The 22,926-nt window shown below is 34.0% G+C and overlaps 1 protein-coding gene across 3 annotated transcripts in view; it reads left to right on the top strand.

Annotated features, from left to right (window-relative positions):
- Positions 1-22,926, top strand: part of TRIQK (triple QxxK/R motif containing) — a 98,720-nt gene that overhangs the window by 15,211 nt on the left and 60,583 nt on the right. For all 3 annotated transcript variants that reach the window (XM_059994888.1, XM_059994886.1, XM_059994887.1), the window contains one exon: positions 1,606-1,765. The gene's annotated coding sequence lies outside the window, so the exon portion shown is untranslated. The remainder of the gene's footprint in view (positions 1-1,605; positions 1,766-22,926) is intronic.

Raw genomic sequence — 22,926 nt, 5'->3', positions numbered from 1 at the left:
GACTGCTGCTTGCCTGCTGATGTGTGGGGCTGAGTACTAGCATGGTTGTTTGCCTGGTCCAGGTGGGCACTGAGCTGGCACTGGCCTGCTAGAGAGCATGGCCAAGTCTCTGGGCGGCTGTCCACACAGTCCAGGGAGGCATGGGTCTGTTGCTATCCCACTGATGGCTTGAGGGAGGATTTCAAAATGGGGATTGACAATGCTGGTGGTATTGCTGTAGAATGAGCTCCCAGAAATGGTTGTTGCCAGCTTCTCCATCCCCAGGGGGAGTCCCAGTTACCTCCTGCCTCTCTGGGAGGCTCTCCAAGATCAGCAAGTGGGTTTGACCCAGGTTCCTCTCAGACTACTGCTTCTGTGCTGGGATTCAGAACATGTGAAGTTTTGTACATGCCCTTTGAGAGCAGAGAGTTTGTTTCCTATAGCTGTCTGGCTCTCCCAAACATAAGACTTGCTGGTTTTCAAAGCCAGACATTTGAGGATTTGTCTTCCTGGTGCAGGACCCCTAGGCTAGGGAGCTTAGTGTGGGGCTCAGGCCTCTTATTCCTTGAGGAGGAACTCTAAGATTTTGATATTTTTTCATTTGTCGTTTGACAACCTGAGGAAGTGTGCTGACTATACCACATCTCTCTCTCCTATTCATCTTCTTGTGGTCCCTTCTTTATATGTTTAGTTGTGAAAAATCCTATATGCTAGTCTTCATGTTGTTCTCATGGAGAATTGCTCTGTAAGTAGTTGTAATTTTGGTGTGTCCATTGAACTACAGGTGAGTTCATGGTCTTCCTACTCCACCACCTTGGCCACCTCTGCAAGCTATTTTTAATGATATAATTACAATTAGTAAAACTTGTATTCTCAAATACTTTGAGTTAAATTTTATGTTGATTATTATTGTTAGACAGCAGTTTGGAACCACTTAAATTTGATACTCTTATCTATGTGAGAGCAATTGTGGCATAAAGCTAGAGATAAGTTCAGTGCCTGGCACGTAATAAGTATTTAATAAATATTCATTGAACAAAAATGAATAAACCATACATTATTTGAATGTTTTCCTTGTTGCTTTTTAATTGGCATTTGGTTTAGAAAGTAACATGTACTTAACAATTACGGTTGAATAAATATATTTATAGGTCAACTCTACAAATTGCAATAACAGAAAATAAATTAAAACTAGTCTCTACATTCATATTTAAGTCTAAAATATAGTGGAAACATCTCTTAGTACTTTTCAGATAATCACTATACAATGAACCATTCTTCAAGTGTGATCTGCAGAAATAGTGTTACTGTTTATTACAGTGGAAGGGGGTCTTTACTTAAATAAATTTAGGACACATTGGGTCAAGTAAATTTAAATAGGCTTTTCTATTATAGGACTTCGCAGAGCTTTTTTATGAAAGTGTACCTTGTGTAAAGGGGGAATAGTATGCAATGTTTTTCAAGTATACATGGCCATAGAAACTTAATTTGAATGAACATATAACAGAGTTAGCAAACCACAAACCACAACTTGGAAAATGCTACCACAGTGATTTTATTTTGTGGATGTTAAGGAACTGGAGATCATCCATTTAATATTTCCATAAACTCTGTTTTGGATTCCAGTAAGAAAAAGCAACCAAGAGTATTATTATTGGTATCTGGAGTTGAATTTTCCAGGAATGCGAGCGCAGCTTCCTCAGTAAAGATCTTGCCTTTGGAAACATCTTACTCCTTGACATCTCTCCAGAGTTAAGACTTGGCAGCCTCAAGGACACAGCACAAGGTGTGTTTATTTGATTTAACATTTGGCAAAAGGTGTTTTGACTTGTGGTTTGTTTTCTTTCACTTTGTTTTTCTTGTTTTGATTTGTTTGTTTTTGGCAATGAACTTGAGTTTGGAATTAGTTCTTTTTTATGGGAGGCAGGATTACAATGGGGAAATGTTTTTACTTGGATTTATTTTATGATTTTGGGTAAATCCAAGAAAATGAAGCAAGATCCATAAAACTATAAAATTTTATCTGATTAATTTGTTAAATCATTTAGTATTATTGTCTATGAGAATTTGTTGCCACATTAAATATTTGATCTCTCTTGATGTTTGATACACTATGATACTTTGATACATAACTATATGTTGATAATTATATATTGGTTAAAATCAATGTCCCTGCATAGTAAGTAATGAACAAATTAAGATCATCATAAAATATCTATTATTCAACATTATTTTAAATCTTTCTTGATTAATTGGTATATCTATGTCTCACATGTTTTGTGGAGAGAGGAAATATGTTATAAAATGGAAGAAAATGGGCCTCCATTATATCTGTGACCCTATCTTCTACTCTCTTCTTCCACCCCTCATTCTAATTAGAACTCTTCAATGGCTCCCCATTTCACTCAAGACAAAAGCTAAAGCTTTGAAACTGGCCTGTATGTCTCTGCAAGACCTGGCTCCTTGTCACCTCTCTAATCTCATCCCTAACTACTCACTTGCTTAGCCATACTGTCTCCCTTGTTGTTATTTGAACATGACAGGCGTGTTCCCATCTCAGTGTTTTTCCATTATTTTCTCTACTGAATTGCTTTCTCCCTGATATCTGCATGACCAATTTATTTACTTTCTTTTGGGTTGTTATTAAAAGATCACTTTCTAAATGAGGTCTTACGTGGTCACCATTCCAAAATATCCCTGCTCTGTGTTTTCTACTTAGCATTTATCTTATCTAATAAACTATGTATTTTATACTTATTTGTCTTGCTTACTGTCATTATCATTTGCAAGAATATTAGTTATTCCTATGAGGGCAAGGGATTTTGTTTGCTCTGATTTTATTCTAGCTACCAGAGTAGTCCCTGGCCTTTGATGAGTGAATGAATGAATGCTTAATTTAGCAAATATTTTTTAAGGACTTACCATGAGCAGTGCTAGTTGGTGAGGATAAGGAATGAAATACACAGTTCCTGCCCTCAGAAGTACACTTTGAAGGAGGTAGAAATTGCAGCAGTATGAACAGAACATTATCATTACTTGGGGAAGCAACATTTAATCAGACTGTGTTGGGCTCATGAAAGTCTTCCTGAAAAATGTAACCCTTTGAATCACTCAAATAGCCTAGGTTATGCTGTAGGAATAAAGAAGCCCAAAGCTCAGTATCTTTCTTTTTTAAATTTTTATTTTATATTGGAGCATAGTTGATTAATAATGTTGTGTTAGTTTCAGGTGTACAGCAAAGTGCTTCAGTTATACATGTACATGTATCTATTCTTTTTCAAATTATTTTCTCATTTAGGTTATTACAGAATACTGAGCAGAGTTCCCTTCCACTATACAGTAGGTCCTTGTTGGTTATCTATTTTTAATATAGCAGTGTACAAGTCAATCCCATTCTCCCAATCTTAGCACAACAAATATTTATTTCTCACCCAGACTACATGTCCAAATTGGATTGGTAGGGACTCACAGTGACCAAAGACATTGAAGACTTCATCTGAATGTATTTCCATGATCACTGCAGAAGTGAGAAGAAAGAGTGGCTAGTTATGCACTGGCATATAGAGTTTCACTGGTCAAAGCAAATTGCTTTATTTCAAATGGGGGACTGTGAAGTACAATACTGGCCTCTACGCAAAGGGAAAGGAAAATTGGAAGATATGTGAACAGAATTAATGACTACCATGCCTTTCTACTGTTTTAAAGGAGTATAGGAAAATTGGAAGATATGTGAACAGAATTAATGACTACCATCTTTTCTACTGTTTTAAAGTAGTATAAGATACCCACGTAAAGAAGTATTTGAAAGCATTTTCAGAGAAAGGAAGGGCATGGGCAAACCCAGTAAGCTGTTACATATTATGATCATTTCAGAAAACTACACGTAGTTAAAAGTAGTTGGGGTATAGTGCATGCGTGGGATAAAGACAGATAAAGAGATTAGTGGGAAAACAGGGGTTAGATTATAGCACACTATGGAATTAGAGCTCTATCCTAAAGGACTTAGGGAGCATTGAATGATATAATATACCTCAGAGGAATTTCTTGATTAAATTTAATTTGTGAGAGATTATTCCTGTTTTTGTTTGTTTTTTTTTGTTTTTATTGAAGTATAGTTAATTTACAATGTTGTGTTAGTTTCAGGTGTACAGCAAAGTGATTTTATATATATATGTATATATACATATATATATGTGTGTGTATATATATATATATATATATATATATACTTTTTCAGATTTTTTCCATTAAAGATTATAACAAGATATTAATATAGTTCCCTGTGCTATATAGTAGGTCCTTGTTGTTTATTTTATATATAGTAGTATATATATGTAGTAGTATAGTATATGTTAATCCCATATTTGTATCATTTTTATTAGATTCCACATGTAAGTGATATCCTATGATATTTGTCTTTCTCTGTCTGACTTGCTTCACTTAGTATGGTAATCTCTAGGTCCATCCATGTTGCTACAAATGGCATTATTTCATTCTTTTTATGGCTAAGTATTATTCCATTGTATATGTATACTACATCTTCTTTATTCATGTGTCGATGGACATTTAGGTTGCTTCCGTGTCTTGGCTATTGTAAATAGTGCTGCTATGAACATTGGGGTGCAGGTATCTTTTTGAATTAGAGTTTTCATGTGAGATATTATTCTGGAATCAGTGTGGGGGATGGCTTTGAGGGGAGGAAAAACTGGAGACAGTAAGACCAATTATGATACTAATGCAGTAATGCTGGTGAGACCCTGGATAAAGACAATGACAGAGGAAAGAAAAGGAGGGGAACAAAAGGTAAAAAGGCAGGAAAGTGTTTATGGGGTGGACTCCAGGACACAGAGGAAGTAAGATACTTCTTACACTGGCAGTGTTTGTGCCTGAGCATGTGTATGTGGATTTTTGTTTAGTGTGTGTGTAAATGTGTATGTTGCTGTGTGTGAGAGAGTGAGAGTAAGCTTGCAAAGTCAGTTGGCATTATCTAAAGATCTATGTTTTCTTTGTGATTTGGTAAACAAGCTCATGTGCCCAGATTGAAACGAAGATGGGTTTCAGGAGAGCCCTGCAAGCTGGAATGGCTACTGAGTCAAATGGGAGATGGGATCACCTTGGGGCTGAGAAGTTGCTGGGTAGTGTTCTGTACTTGTAAAATATCAGATTACACATTTTACAGCAAAAATTGCTTTGGGAAGTTCAGTTGCATTTTTCTTTAAATTGTTTAGCGTTCAGCAATAATTTGAAAATAAACATTTTAAATGAATTTGTGTATGCTATTTCCATTAGAGGGGCCCATGATATATAACCTATCCCCTGCTCCCAAATTTTGGTTAATGTGATAATGAAGACCCAATCATTTTATAATAGAGGAAAATTTTCTAAAATTAGTGAGGTAGTTATCCAATGCTTTTATAAAATCATTTTTGATGATAGACTGAAATAAAATACTATAATGTTATAGTGAAGTTTAATTTTCAAAAAGAAAATAGAGAAGTGATTGGAATACTTATTATATTTTTCTTAAAGATTTTTGGAAGACATTGGAATGTACTATAATTTAAAGATATTCTGAAATTGCATTTCTTGTTTGCCATTGTATGTTAGACCCATGGTCATTTTAAATATTTGGGATGCTAAATTTATTACTGCAAATTCAAGTCTGGTCATTGAAAGAACCAGTTTTATCTAATGTCACACTACTGCTCTAGTAGAAAGAACCATACCGACCTGCCCAATGCACGTGGTGGATATATGAGAGAAATTGTGACATATTGACTTAGAAATAACATCAAGAGTTTACAACTCCTGAACTCCTGATAAGAGAATATCAAAGAAGTCGTGGAAGTGTTGAACTGAGAAGATTCTTTTCTTAGAATGGAGAATAATTGGAGATTTCTGACAAAGATAAGAGATTCAGTTGTTAGTTTAAAAAATGGGGACTAGTGTTTAAGATTTTTGTTGTTGTTCAGAAGCCTTCCATTTTAGAAAGTATTTTTGCATACTGATTATGTACATATACTGTAAACATATAAGTAATAATCTATTTATTCAAAGTTTTCAACACACTAACAAGAAGACAGCATATGTAATTTGGCATTTTAAAAGTTATCCAAAGATACTTTTGCTGAAACCACTTAGCTGATTATAGAAGATAGTTAGGAGACCAAATAATAGCAGAAAAGGTACAATTTATATGTAATTAAGTTACACATAAGGTACATATTATGAGACCATTCTTTTCTTTTTGTATCTCATTGACTTTTTAAATGAATGTGAGCTCATCAAGTTCAGGTTATTATTTTTTTGTCTAAAAAAACCTATTTGGACTGTATGGTGCCTCAACAATGAGTAACTGATTAAGCCAGAATGATGTAATAATACTAACAACATTTATTGAGCACTTACTATGTGAGAAGCACCATGTCAAGTACTTTAAATGAACTAGCTATTTAATTTAATGCTTACAGCAGCCACATGGGATAGGAATTCTTACTGTACTGATTTTAAAAAATGATAAATGAGCTTAACTTCATAAACAACTAAAAAGTAACAGAACCAGAAAGGAAACGAGTTAAAGCAGGGAAGAGTTAACCCATACTTTATCAGGCTCATATTCTTATAAAAGATAGAGAACTTATAGTAATATTTTAAAACTCAAAGCATTTTTAAATTAAGTTTATAATAATTAAGCATAAAATGTGGATGTTTTAAGTTAATGTAACAGTCTTCTGAAAAATATATCTACTCAAAAATATACTGAGTGTCTACTATGTCCACAGTGTTCTAATTGTTTGAGATTATTTAGTGTACAAACAATTGTGGTACTACATTCCAGTGGAGGGAAGTCAGAAAATAAGCAATAGACTAAATTTAATATGAAAAGAACTTTTTAACATTTTAAAAGTAATAGTTGATAGGTCTAAGGTAAAAATAACTTTTCTTTTGCAACACTGATCATATACTTGTTCATAAAAAAGGTGAATATTGATTGCTATAATATGGTTATTTATTTTAAATATTATTGACCATTACTTTGAAGAAATCTCTCCTTTCCTCCCTCCTTACACACTGAAGATGCAGCATTCCAAGAAAACAATTAAATGTCATTTGTAAAATAACTTTATTTTATTTAATTACAGAACTAAGTGCTCCATGGCTTAAACAGAATGAAAGTGAAAAGTCTTAGGACATATTTTTCCTATGAAGAACACATTTAAGTGCATTTTAGCACCAAAATAACTGCAGATGCCATGATTAAAGATTCAGTCGTCGTCCTTTTGTTTGCAATATATAGGGGTATGTTTATGTGTGTATGAGAAAAAGAGGAAGGGAAAGAATAAACATGAGAATGAGAATGAATAATGCCAAAGCTCCCTAGGTGCTTTTGTTTTAGTAGCTTCTCAGAATTCTACCTCTATAATTCAGGGAATTGACTAAACATTTATATATATTGTTAAAGTAAAGGATGCCATTTTCTCTGTTCTATGTTTCTTCTATTTTCTCTCAAGTGGTCTCAGTATTACTATACTGGATATTCTTTTATGTAGCTGTCTCTAGTATACCACTCTGTAACTACTTGGTAGACCATCTTACACCTATTCTTTCTTGTGTATGCTTTAAGGAGTTAAAAAATGGATATAGTTTATGAACTTCATTATTGAAGTAGTAATGATGTGGTACAGTGAAAAATTAAAATGTTCAATCACAAGGTCATTAACAAAGATTGAAAAATAATTAAGGGCAAATGATGAATAAAGGTTTTAAGATAAAATCGAAACTCAAGTATGAAAAGACCACTGTGTTGAGAGAGGCATAGGAAAGATTTTTGCAGAGGATATAATCTGTATTAAAAGTCCAGTTCTGTTAGGAACTAGACTTTTGTACTGAATGAGATAACATGAAAGTCTTTGGAACAGGCTGTAAAAAAGTTTTGGAAAAAGTAAAGGTAACAAAAGTGACAAATGTAGTTAAAAAATAAGCAGTAAGGAATATGATTCATTAGGGAGAATTTTGGACCAACCAGAGATTGTGATTATGGCCAATAATGTGAAAAATTTGGAAAACTATATTTTTCTTTATTAATTGCTTCATCAGTTTATTCATGCACTAAGAGTTGTTTACTTTCATAAAATCCCATTTTCTGATCTGAACTAAACAAGGCAAGTTTAAAGGCAGGGACTCAGAACAGTTCACAGCCTTTTCACTACATTCATTTCTAAATGCCTTATTTGAAAGAGAATGCCCTGGTTTATGATTTTCATATCTTTTTCCCTTTTAGAAAGAGGCAGATGGTATGAAAACTGGACTCCCTTATTTAAAGGGAATGTTGATATTTATAACCAAGCTTATCTCCAGCAAGATTTGTTTTTTGCAGCTGTTCCAGGTTGAAAAAAATATTATATTAAAGCCCTGGCTTGTTTTTCTTTCCATATTTGGGGGGGGGGTAATCTTCAGAATGTGAAAAAGTGATGTTTGATTTTAAACATGAATGCAATGTAAACTGTGATTTTTTGCTTCTATATGTGAATTTTCTGTTTGTATGCTGTGATGATATTACTCTTTTTGTTTCACTGATCTATTTCCTAGATACATCACACTTGAGAAATAATTTACTCATCTTTTTCCTATCATCAAAGTATTCTAGGAAGTATAGTAGATTTTCACTGAGTTAGCCTTTATTATTAAACAAACTATTTTCTAACTGTCCATTTTGATATGTTAGTCATTTTCTTTCTGCCCAGAGTGAGTATGTTTCACTGGGAAATCAACTTTTTCTGTTCTTTTTTTATAGTTATATTATTTTTTGTAAGATATGTTTTTCTTTCTTATTTTCTATTCTTTGTTTCTATTTTCAATTATAAATGCTGCTATTTTTCTCTGAACATGTTTTAGAAACTTTCTTTTATAATTTAATAGAAAATTAATTATATTTTATACTCTAAACTTAATACTTAGAGCTATCTTTTTGGGCATGTGTTGACATAGAATGAATATCTAAGCTTATACACACACATAATCTTTGTTCATATTTGTTCTTATTATGTACACACATGTACAAAATTTTCCATAAAGAAGGATATTTTATCAATAGATATATTGATTTATTGTGAATAAATGTGATTATTGATTTAAGTGGACATAACTTACACAGCTTGCTTGTCAAGTTAAAGCAAGCCCCACTATTTTCATAAAGATTACCTTCTTGAATATGAAATATTATGCAAATTATGATTATGTCAGACATATATTTTTCCTTTTTAATAATTAAAGCTGAAACTTTTATTTAAAAGTTTTTAGTGTTTATCAGCACTCACAATTAAACTATTTAATTTAATATCATGAAAACCAGCATATTGCTTAAATTTACAAAACCCAAACCATTATTAGTAGTAAACAGTTTATTTCCAGAGAGTTTCTGGCTGTTTTCTAAATAAACCCTTTAAACTTCAATCTTTGATTCATAAAATAATCAATCTCTCTCTTTAACCACATAGAACATGAGTAACTTTAATAGATTTTATCAGTTCAGTTTATTCCACACCTCCCTTTATTCTTTATAATGATAATCACAGTTAACAATGTTAAGTGAAGAATATGTGAACTCTTTGTTGGTGTGTCACCTCTCTCCCTATCTTTTTGTAAGGAATGCTTTTCACTCTAGTATGTTAGTTCATTGTACAAATGCCATTTTTTCCTTGCATGAGTGTTTGCCTAATGTGGGTTTAGTAAAAATTTAAATGGAATTCTCAAAATAAACAAATTGACTTGAAACACTTAGTGAAAGCTGCCAGCATTCCATTATTCTGTACTCTCACCATGTAACAAAGCAAGTGATTCTACAAAAGGTATGAAACTGCAAACAAAAGTCTTTCACCTTACTATTCCTGGTTTTATTATTATTGCTGCATGTTCCCAATGGATACCGTATGAGTGAGCATTTAAGGATCCTGTGACCTGGGGTTGTCTATATTCATTTTCTACTTCTTTAGCCAGGAGATCTAAAGTATATATTTCTCAAATTCTTTGAAAATAATAAAGATAAATAAATATAATAAAATAAATAAATAATTTATTTATAAATAAAAATAATAAAGGGTGTTCTTTCAGTCAGTACCTTATACATCTAAATCTCACATAAGTTCAAATACAAAGAGCTAGGGCAGAAATAAAATACATTCTTTTATTATATGATATGGCTGAAGGAGATGCTGTGTTTAGTCATATAGAAGTAGTAGTGTATAAAAAAAGTGAAATAAAATATATTTATAAACTATATTAAAATAATTGAAATTTTAATTCAGAAAGTATTTATGTGTTTCCCAGGCTTGCAGCCTTTCATTTTGAACATCAGTTATCATTATTCTATTAGTTCATGGGGAAAAGAGCAAACTGCTCACAATAATCACCCTCTTTTTTTGAAATATCCTTCTAGAGGACCTGATTCCAAGGTAAAATGTTAGCTTATGTGAAGGAGGATTTAATTAACACTTGAAAATTGACCAGTGGGAGAGAGAGAAAACTTGTAGAGTAGTAATGCCATTTTATAGTGAATAAAAATTGATTCTAAATATAATGACACTTTAATTTCTTAATAAGAATGTAGTTTAGGAAGGATCTAACAAACGTGACACATTATTTATTTATTTATTTTTGCGGTATGTGGGCCTCTCACTGTTGTGGCCTCTCCCGTTGTGGAGCACAGGCTCCAGACGCACAGGCTCAGCGGCCATGGCTCATGGGCCCAGCCACTCCGCGGCATGTGGGATCTTCCCGGACCAGGGCACGAACCTGTGTCCCCTGCATCGGCAGGCGGACTCTCAACCACTGCACCACCAGGGAAGCCCTACACATTCTTTTATCTTTAAAAATAATTACTGGGAATTCCCTGGTGGTCCAATGGTTAGGACTTGGCGTTTTCACTGTGGGGACCAGGTTCGACCACTGGTTAGGGAACTAAGATCCTGTAAGCTGTGTGGCACAGCCATAAAAACAAAAAACAAACAAACAATAAATAAAATAATTACTAATAATAACCAACATGACTATGTTTAACTGATTCAATAAACTAGATATTAGATAATTAATTTCCAGGTATGTATTAGTTTTCTATTGATGCATAACAAATTACCATAAACTTAGTGTCTTGCAACAACAACCATTTATTAGCTCACAATTTTGTGGGTCAGAAGTCCAACATGGCCTGAATGGATTTTCTGCTCAGGGTCTTACAAACCTGAAATCAAATGCCAACCAGGCTGTTCAAGGCTCTGTGAAAGAATCCACTTTTAACCTCTTATATGTTCTTGGCAGGATTTAGTTTCTTCTGGTTGTAGGACTGAAGTCCTCATTTCCTTCTCAGCTAACTGATCTATTTCAGGTCAGCCTTATTTTTTGCCACATAGCCCCCTCCATCAATGGAGAATTTCTTATACCCAGAATTCCTTTGACTTTGAATTTCTCTGACTTCTCTGGCTTTGACCTCTAGACCAAGATTTAAAATGCTCATATGTGAAACCCCTTTGCTGTTAATGTAGCATAATCACAGGAGTTATATTTTATCATATTCACAGATTCCACCCACACTTAAGGAGGGGAAGAGATTTACAAAGAAAACCATATTGGAGGTCATCTTAGAATTCTACCAATCACATTTGATGTAGTCATTACTTATCAATATGAGTGTATGGATAACTTTTAATCGACGGTGTGCTCTAGGATTACCTCATTATTTTTGTAGCTAATACCAGGTCTTTCTTGCTCTGCTCACTTAAAATTTTTGTATTTACATCTAACATTTTACTTCCTACATCTCTGCTGCATTATCATAGTTTTCTTCTTATCTGTGTTTAGAACAGGTGAGACATAGGACCACACATTGAGATTTCTACTTTTAAAAAGCAGCTAATGAATTCCTAGGGAGAGTTATTCTGGGTCTCTTTTGGACATTCAAAACTGTTTTGAGAAAACACAGTTAATTGCAAAAAGCTGTAATGTATTTAGGAATTGATGGGGCAGAAATAGAGTAATGAATTATATATATATTATCACACGTTCCCCAGACAACAGATTCTGAGGCTCAGCTTAACCTTGAGTGCAATACTAGGGGGACAAGAGTGAGTGAAAAATGGAAGAAAGAAAAACTTTAGATAAGGAGGAAAAACAAATACAAGGTGGTTACTAAGCTGGCCATAGGTGCAAGAGAAAATGTAGACTTTTGTGTAGTCATGTGGGACTTCTCCAGGCCGGCTGTATAGAACCAATTAGTTGGGTTGAGCAGAAGAAAGTAATTTATCTGCCAGCATCTGCCTATCTCTTATTTTTCACTGGTCAAAGCTCACTTCATGGTTTGTTACTATCCCTGTACTTTTCAGATTGTTGTTGTGCTATGGGGCTTGGGATTTGGAAGTGGCAGGAGGAGCCAAGCTTCCTATGGGTCTAGGTGTAGGTATTGCTGTAGCTGTGGAGGTAGTGTTGGAAGCTGTACTTTCACCTTCACCCCCAGAGGAAGCCAAGTCAGCCAGTGGTATTTGAAGATTAGTTGAGGTTCATGGCTGGTGCTATTGGGTGAGTGATTGAAGATCCAGGAGGCAGTGAATCTGCGGAAGTACATAAATTGGGTCTAACATAGAATGACATATAGTGATTTCATCTGGTCAATTTCTTTAAAGATTCCTTATAATATGTAAATGGGCCTTTAATAGTACCTATGTCACAGTTAAAACTCACTAAATGTTTATGAAGTTTAATTTTTAGATAACATCGTCTCCTTGGTCATCAGATAGTCTTTTCAAAATTTAGATAGTTTATTTGTTAATAGATGGGGAAATAATCAAGCATAATTAATGTGAGAAGCAATAGATATCATTCCTTTGGATATCCATTGTTAATTGAGTCCTAGAGTTATACCGAAAGGCATTGATCTTGTGGATGTGTTACCTTTCAAATATGAGTATTCAACCAGGTCAATATTCTTTACAAAAGCCAATTGTCTAATTTTCACACCATTACTGTAACAGCAGAATTCAGATTAACATTTACATGGTCTTCTTATACAAAGATTTTGTTATTTATTTTTTGTTATTATTATTAGGATCAGGGTAGGATTGAACCCAGGTTCTCTGATAAGGCTTGTTGGACTGTCCAAGGTATAAAGGTTAAGAACAAATAGATGTATTTAATCTCTGAGGTTTCTTCTGATTCTGTGATTCTGTTGTACTAAATAAACTATTGTTTATACTCAGATCCTTCCTTTTATATATTTAAGGTAAGTTCCATGGCTTTAATACTACCATTCTCATTCAAAAACTGAGGTATATTCATATGTCTGTCTTTTAGTTAAGTTCTGTGGTTTTAACTACCATGTTTGTCCCAGATTTTTTTTTTCTTTCAAACTAACCTCAAATATTAATCTCTGGGACTATATTTTGATTGACTTTTGGAAAATTCTAACTATGAAGAAAATAATAGCTCTCTAAATTTTGTGGTTGATTGAGTGAACAAACAAACCAATCTAAGTTTGTATAATTCAAGTACATTTTCATTGTCAATTGTACATGAAAAGCATATTATCTGTTTTATAATGAAATATTTCATTATCAAATGAAATGTTATATAACAATGTTATAAATATCTATGTCTCACCCCCAAGAGTAAGAAATAAAATTACAAATTGAAAGCTTCATCTTATGGCCATGGTGGAGGAATATGGGCCACACTTTGCCTGCTTTAAACAACTATCAATAACAAACTGGTATATTTCAACAATTTTAAACATTGGACAACAGACAGTAGAATTGTGATTCCTAAGAGAAGGAAAACGATGAGCACTGGATTTCTTCCTGGAATTAATTTCCTGCTTGTGGGTATAGAGAGGAGGAACCCAAACAGAACCCAGCCACCTCACTGAATTTAGCTGATATGGATTGGAGTTTGGAGAAGCTGAGTGGGCTATATATGGTGGGGCAGAGTTCTGGAGGGAGCTATGCAGTCAGAGCATTTCAGAAATCCACATAGGGGTTCCCTTGCATCTTTATTGTGTGCTATGCCATACATGTGTAGTATGTAACTCTATTTGGCTGGGCATAGCATGGGAAGGGTGTGTTAAATTGAAGAATTATGAGAGCTTACACAGAGTGGGGAGATTAGAGCTTTGGCCAGTCAGAATGGAGGGACTTCATGGTCAAGTAGGGCATTTAGTGGGACCCTAGAGATTATAATGCCTTAGAAGTAGGACTGATCTGAGTGAAGACTGTGCCAGACCCAGCCTAGAAAAACTTAAATAAAACCTGATCAGAGCTTCCCTGGTGGTGCAGTGGTTGAGAGTCCGCCTGCTGATGCAGGGGACACAGGTTCGTGCCCTGGTCCAGGAAGATCCCACATGCCGTGGAACGGCTAGGCCTGTGAGCCATGGCTGCTGAGCCTGCGTGTCTGGAGCCTGTGCTCCACAACGGGAGAGGCCACAACAGTGAGAGGCCTGCGTACCGCAAAAAAAAAAAAAACACCTGATCAAACTGATTTGTAACTTAACTGCTTTCCCATCCTCCCCTCCCCCTAAAAGAAACCCAAAATGTTTCAAAGGAAGAAAATGATATCCAGACACTCAACAATGTAACATTTACAATGTTCATCATCCAATAAAAATTACTAGACATGTCAAAGTGCAGGAAAATGTGATCCACAACCAGGATAAAAGATAGTCAATAGAAGCAGACTCATAAATGACAGATTTGGTGGACCTACCAGCAAGGAATTTAATTAGTTATTATGAATATTTAAAAATTTTTGGTGGGAAACATGAAAATAGACAAAACATGAACAAAATGGAAGGTATTAGAAAGAATCAAAGGAAGTTCTAGTAATAGAAAATACAGTTTATGAATTAAAAAAATTTACTGTATGATATTAATAGATTAGACACCGTAGAAGACAAGATCAGTTTGGACATATTGTAAGAAAATCAGCCCCGAATGGAAAATAGAGAGAAAATGATTGCTTAAAAATAAAACAAACAACCAAAAACCCACAGAGCCTCAGTGACTTATGAGACAATATGAAGTAGCCAAATATATATGTAGCTTAAGTCCTAGAAAGTGGGGGGCAGGAAAATATTTGTAGAAATCATGGCAGAAAAATTTTAAAATTTGATGAAAACTTTAAACTCACAGATCTAAGAACTCAAGGAATCCTAACCAGGTTAAAAAAAAAAAATTAGACACCAAAACGCATCAAATTGCTGAAAACAAGGATGTAAGAAATCTTCTAAATTAGCTAGATCAGGGGAGGAATATGAAGCAAAGAAAAAATGGTGAATTTGAAGAGTGTTCATCAAAACTATGCCAGCCAGAAGACTGAAAGAAAATATTGTGACCCTAGAATTCTATACCCAGCAAAAATATTCTTCAAAAGTGAAACACAAAAAAATACTTAAAAAAAACCTTAGAGAATTTGTTGCCCAAACACTTGCATTACAAGCAATATTAAAGATAGTTCTTTAGGAAAAATGAAAATGAAACCTCAATTTATACAAGGAATAAAGAGAACTGGAAATAGTAAATATGTTGGTAAGTATAAAATATATTTTTCTCATTTCATAAATTTTTAAAAAGATGCTGGTTTAAAGCAAACATATTAACTATGGCTTGGAGTGTACTGTTGCAAGGCCTTATACTATGTTAAGTAGTAGAATGTTATTTGAAGATAGACTGTGATTAGTTATGTATGTGGGTTATAAATTCTGGAGTAACCACTGAAAATGTAAAACAAAGAGGAATAACTAATAAATTAAAAGTGAAGATAGAATATTAAAAAATGTTCAATTAATCCCAAAGAGGCAGGTAAAGAAGAACAAGGAAAAGAACAGATGGAACAAATAAAGAACAAATTGCATGATAGTAGATATAAACAGAAATATATCATAAGTCCAATAAACAAAATTATCTTAAAACTCCATTTGAAACAGGTATTTTCAGCCTGGGTAAAAAGACAAGCCGCAACTATATGCTATCAACAGATATAATTAAATACCTCTGTGCAAACTATCTCAATTGTTATCTTCCTTCCTCGTTCCCACCAAATAACTAAAGAATTTGGTGTTTTGGTGTTTATTATTAGGAAGCATGAATATACGTATATATAATATTGTATATATTTTACCTAAATAATATTGGCTATTGATTTGAATGTTTTAAAATTATATAAATGTATTAACACATGTATTTTGTCCATATGTTTTACTGCCTTATATTTCATTGATGAATAAATTGTGATGTACATGCAGGGCTTTTTTTTTTTTTGCTGTTATTAAAAATGTTGCACTGAACATTCTTTCTAGTGTTTTTGTGCATGTAAATCTAGAATTGTTTTTCTAATTCATATAACTAGCAGAGGAATTGATGATTCTGGTGAATGCATATTTTAAATTTTACTAGATATTGCTGCATCACTCCCCAAAATACTCATTAGTTACTGCTCTTATTTTATTACAGTAATCTATTCTCTTTAAAAAGTTCTGTAAGTGATCTTGCATGCATTTTAGAGGTATTCATAGTATTTATAGGTATTTTATAGATTTTACTGTTATAGTAATTATGATCTTTGTACCTAGATTTAATATACAGTAGCCTTGCTGAGCCCTTGTAAAGAATGTTGCACACATTCTAATAATTTGCCTGTAGTTTCCTTTCTGTCTCCCCAGTCATATTATTTGTGAATAATAAGTTTTTTTTCTTTCTTTCCAATCCCTGTATCCTTTCTCCCCTTGTCTCACTATATTACCTGGATTTCTCAGTACAATGACTATATTTGTCTTGTTTATGATTTTCACTATTAAGGATAATCTTTATCTGTTTGCCTATTCATAAGCAGAGTGAGAAAGTTCTTTTCTATTCCTGTTTCCTCCCTCCCTTTCTCCCCTGCTCCCACCCAACTCTTCTTTATTTTCTTTCTCTCTTCTCTTTAAGAATCAATGGGTAGTAGATGTAACTTTTATTTTTGCATCTATTGATTGAGGACTTTCATTTTTTTCTCTTCTTTAAACAGTTACATGCAGAATATTATTAATGTGTTATCTAATATTAAACTATCCTTCCATTTTTGTTATTGGTCCAGCTTCTTCATGGTGAATTTTGTTATTTTGATTATACATACTGGATTTAGTTTATAATATTATATTTAGGATTTTTATATCTCTCTTCATAATTGTGATTGGCTTATGATTTTTCACTCTCATAATGTTCTTATAGTGCATATTTGTATTTTTCAAAATAGCTTATTATATATCTGATCTAGCTTGTTAAGGATTTTCTTTTCCTCTAATATTCCTTTCACATCTGAAGCTGGGGAGCTGATTGATAAGCATGTCTCTTAACCAGTTCTTGATATCTTTTATTCATTAACCAGATGCTTATTCCCTTCCTTATAATCCTTCTAAATCAGCTTTCCAATAATCCCTTTAATTCAACAAACTTTACATGAAACAGAGGTTTTATGGGATGATAATGTGCAAAATTTGAAAAGTTGGACAAGTAACATTGGAAACATAGTTTCAAGTCCTCTCAGAGATTGACAAGACACGTGTGGAGATTCAGTAAAGCTTTGCAGAAAACTTGTCCTAAAACTACCACATTTTGGGAACTTGGTTCACGTTTACTTCAATGTAAAATACATGTAAATTAAGAAAAATAAAAATTTTAACTTTAAAATAAGCCAAGCTTGGTTATAAATAGTGATTTTGATAGATTAAGAGTGAATCAGAATACTTCATCTACACAGATATATATTATTTGGGGCTAAACATAAAAAACATACTTTTTGCTAGTAAAGCTTTGTTTCAGGTAACTTATTGAAAGCTCTGAATAAGAATTTGCTAATGTTACTTCAGAACCTAGGTAAGGGAGTTCATATTGAGGAATTATGATAAAATAGATATACATCTGTTTACTTAGGAATTTCAGAGATAAGAATAGATGCCATCTGAGATGTTTGCATTTAGAGCTTATTGTTTTCCCTCATCTTTTAGCTACCAGTTTTTGGTAGCATCTGGTTGGAATACAGTTTTTTGTTATTGATATGATAATTGAAACAATCTTGGGTTTCATAAAATTCCCTTAAAATAACCCCTCGTTTAAAGGGATTATAAGTATTGAAAAATCAAAGTTTGTGACCTTTAGAGCTAGAACCCTATTTTTAATTACTCTTTGTCTCTTCAAGAAAAATAGTCTGAAGCTGTGTTGGTCAAAGGTCAAAGATATGAAACTGCCTTTTCTCTGCTTGAGTCCCTCAAGCCAAACATAGCCTTGGTTCCTCTCATTCCTCTTGACTGTTAGTAGCTCTTAGCATGCAGTGTACACGTTGCCTGACTTACTGATTTTATACTAGAACTGTAGGTGTCTTTGCTCTTTTTACATGGTTGGTTATGTGTCTCTTCTTTTATCAGCATTTTGTAGTAGTAAAAACAGGGTCTGGAGTTTTATTTATTTGGTACCATATTATTGTAACCTATAAAAACTTTTTGAAAGTGCAGTTTACAATAAAAATAAAATGCTTATTTGAAAGAGTGTAGTTTATGACTTTTTAATTAACTATTAAAAGTTATAGGCCAATCCTAGCTTAATTATCTTTTGCAAATGTAATACGAGAAATTAACTGAAGTGCATTTCCCATTTTGCTGAATTTAAACCCTGCAAATCATAATGATCATTTTTCTGCTTAGGAACATGGTCCAGAGAGAAATCCTCTCCCTGTCAGATTTGAAGTCCCTATTCCTTTGATATTTATGCGAGGTTCAGAATTTTAAAAAATAATTCCATGGGACCCAGCTAATGTAACTCCCCCACCCCCAAATGATGAGCATTGCTGATGGTACATGCAGGCAGCTTTTTGTCTATTCTGGGCAGTATAAATTTAATGTGTTGTTTTCAAGTATGCCATGTGTCCAGATGCCACAACAATCTGTGAATTAAAAAGGCATTAAAATAAAAGTAAGTAAAATATTTGTAGGTATTTTTTTTTATGAAGGCCTGGGAATTTGTGATACAATTATGTTTGGATTAACTAATTCTATTAGGTTTCAGGAAAAACAAGCATTGTTTTCTTACAGCAATTTTAAACATTTTATGGTGTGGATTTATACTACTACTCTATCCTCATCGCCTAGCCCATACCTTCTTCTCCCGCTATATTACCTATTTCCGTTAATGACATTACCATCTCGCTAACCCAGTATTTTGCAAGTATAGGCCATGAACCACCTGAGTTTGAAAACTGCGGCAGGGAGCTGGTGCTTGTTTAAAATGCAGCTTCCTTGGACCCACCCCGACATTTCTGACCGGGTGTCTCTGAAGAATAAGACCTGGGACTTTGTATTTTAGTTATGACTCAGTTTAAAAGCATAGTCATCTTCAGCTCTTCCTTTGACTCATACCCCCATCCAGCATGTTCCCAAATTCTAAAAGTCAAACACCAAAACATCACTTCCTTTCTATTTGCTGCATTCCTTCCTTAGTGGATTGCCTTTGAACACAACTAAATTTTTTTTAAAACTTATTAATTATGTTCAAACCTTCCAGTCTTTCTAATATCATTAGAAAGTGTCTGATTTGGTTACCTCACTGCACAATACCCTTTTATGGTTTCCTGTTGAAAACAGGAAACCCGAGCCTTTTCCTCTGGAACTGAGATGCTCAGTTCTGGGCAGCTGACCCTTTCCACAGGGACTGGGATCTCCCCATTTTACCCAGGCCACAGCTGCCTCCTAAGAGGGAGGCCTGAGTACTGCATGCAGTTATGAGTTAAGCTGGTTCGAGATATTACACATTCGTGTTATATTCATTCACTTTTTAAGATGACCTATTTGGCCATTTTTCCTCCCCTTAACACTTATGCTCCCCATTATTTTGTTTTTGTTTTTGTTTTTCATGGACCACTCTTTTGCTGTTCCCTTATGTTCCTATATTTTTCTTTATGTCCCTCTTGAACCCCATCCATTCTCAAGCAATTGATTATTACTTTTACCTCTTGGCATTAATTGAAACCTTATTCTTCTCAGAGACACCATTTCCCTGAAGCTTTCTTCAGTGGAAACTTCTTTCTTTAACCCTCCACATACCCATGGATCAAGATTTTGGTTATCTTTTCATTTCCTTATTACCACTTCCAGATCATTTCTTTTTCCATGCATATAGAATGACAAATGAAACAAAAAAAACCCAGCTCCTTTGTGGTTCATTCCATTAGACTGTAGTGCCCTTTACCTCTCTTCTTTGCCGTTATCTGTGGACATTCAGGTCACAGAGTCTCCCTAACTTAGAGTTTTCTTTCCATCCTACCCCAAATCTTTCCACCCTCCTGAGTACCTTCACTATTCATATGTATGAAGTATATATTATTCTGGTCTCTCGTTTCCTTATCTGCCATATTGTTTTTCTGTCATTTTAGTCACCCTCCATGATGGGTGATTAATGTGCTTCATCCCGATAATAACATCAATCACCTCACACTTTCTATTAATAACCTTTAGTTCTTCTAGAGTAAATGAAGACTTTGGTTATTGGACCTCATACAAATCTTTAAGTCCAAAAATCAATCTATTTTCTGCTTAACTCTTAAATCCTCACGGTCTCCACTTCTTTCTCTATCTTTAAACTCCATGGTACATCATTTCACCCACTTTTTATAGTACCCTAATCTTCTTGCCCTACTGCCCTTCTGTTATGCCTGTCCGGGAAAAACAAAACTTTGCTTAATCTAGCTCTCTATCCCTTCCCTAGACCAGCAGTGCACAGCTGAACACTCAGAAATATATTATTTGCAATCATGTAGCTTGCTGCTACTGTGGATTCATGGTTACCAAATTAATGTGGTCTCTTAGTGTTTCTCATTAATCTGGTTTTCCCTAGACACCTCTTTCCATTTCTCCACAACAGAAATTCCAGCCTCTGCACTCTCAAATCTCCAAACTTCCCACCTTCCGTTTCACTCTTAGGAGATAACCTTGCTTCCTAATTCATGGTGAAAGGAGAGCTACAGCTTAGAGCTCCCTCTGCTTTCGGCAGCCAAACCTCAAAACTTACATATATTTTTACTCATCGTTTTTCCTCTTTCCTGCTGAAGTGAAATAGGTAGTCTGCTATGATTATTCCTTCAAGTGTACACTGAATTCTGTCCCTTCCTATCTACTTGGAAACCTCAATCATTTTCTGTTTTTTTTTTTTCCTGTGTCTTCACCTCCTCACTTTGTGCTGGTTGCTTCTACTTACTATTTAGACCAACTCAAATTTCCATCTGTATTCAAAAACAAACATGCCCTCAAGAGTAAAACAAAGCAAAGCATAACAAAAAAATCTCCCTCAACCTCAGTTCCTCTACTTACTATCCTATATCTCTCCTTCCTTTTACTTATTTTGTAATAGATTTGTCTAGGCTTTCCATCTCTGCTTTCTCACCTTGTACATATTCCTTAGACCATAGGAATTAAGTGTTTCAGTGTATGTGTCAGGGAAGAAGCAGGGATGACCATTGTTAAATCATATTATAAGGCCACTTATAATGAAACTGATGAATGCCCATTCAATTTAGGTCCAAAGGAGCCATTGCTTCTTTTGCTCAGCATAGTATTTTTGAGATTTATTTCCATTGTTGCATACTATCAGTAGTTTTTTGCTGGGTAGTATCTCATTATATGAATAAACTGCAGTTTATCAGTTTTTCTGTTGATCAGCATTGGACTTGTTTCCACTTTTTGGCTACTATGAATAAAAATGCTATGAACACCCTTGTACAAAGCTTTTTTTGTAGACATATGTAGTTATCTCTCTTAGATAAATACATAGGAGTAGAATTGTTGGTAGTTAATTTTGTAAGAAATTGCTAAATAATTTTCCAAAGTGGTTGTATGATTTTACAACTTATATACATGAGAGTTTCAGTTGCTCCACATCCTCCCAATATTTTGTAGAGTAAATCTTTATTTGAATCATTCTAGTGGGTGTATAGTGATATTTCAATTCTAATTTTAATATGCATTTTGGTGATTACTAATGGTGTTGAGAACTTTTTCGTGTGCTTGTTTGTTATTTGCATATCTTCTTTGGTGAAGTTTCTGTTCAAGTCTTTTACCCATTTTTTGTTGAGCTGTATGTCTTATATTATTGAGTAGCTCTTTATACATTCTGGATGCAAGTTCTTTTTGTCAGATACAGGTATTATGAATATTTACTTCCTATAGGTAACTCACCTACTTATTTTCTTACTTGATAAAGTTCAGTACATCCTTTTCTTTTTGCTTTTATGGTGCATACCATCTGTGTTCTCTCTAAGTGTTATTTGCCTACACCAAGGTCATGAAAATAAACTTTTTTCCTAGAGCTTCATTGTTTTGTTGTTTTTCTCTTTTGTTTAGGTCTATGGTCTATCCTCAATTGAGTTTTGTGTGTGGTATGAGATAGGGGTCTGTTTTTTTTTTTTTCCCCATAAGGACATAGAGTTGTTCCAGCACTATTTGTTGATACTGTAATTACTTTAGTTCTAAGTATAGATGAAGGGTAGTCCCAATCACTAAGATTCCTCTTTTGGAACATGACTTTTTGGAGTCATACAGATTACTGTCTTGTAGTTACTTTTCTAATGAACTTTTATATCAATGTTGGCAAGTGATCAGGATTTTGGAAATCACATTTTCACACATTCGAGTTTTTACATACTCTTTCTGCAGCTACAAAGGAAATTAATTTGGCAAAGTAAAGATGAAATGGTCACCTTGATCCTTGAAAATATAAGGAAGACCACTGTTTAGCTCTCCAGTTTTATACAATAGGAATTTGTTCCTATTACAGACTTATCTCACTATTACACTTATGTCAAGGTATACATTGTCTACTTGGATGCTGTGTCACATTTTGATAGTCTTTTAATTACTTATTTTTCACTTCCTCAAGTGTGGAGAATTAT

The sequence above is a fragment of the Delphinus delphis genome, chromosome 17 (assembly GCF_949987515.2).
Source record: "Delphinus delphis chromosome 17, mDelDel1.2, whole genome shotgun sequence".
Classification (NCBI taxonomy): Eukaryota; Metazoa; Chordata; class Mammalia; order Artiodactyla; family Delphinidae; genus Delphinus; species Delphinus delphis.
This window is presented reverse-complemented; position numbering and strand designations above follow the sequence as displayed.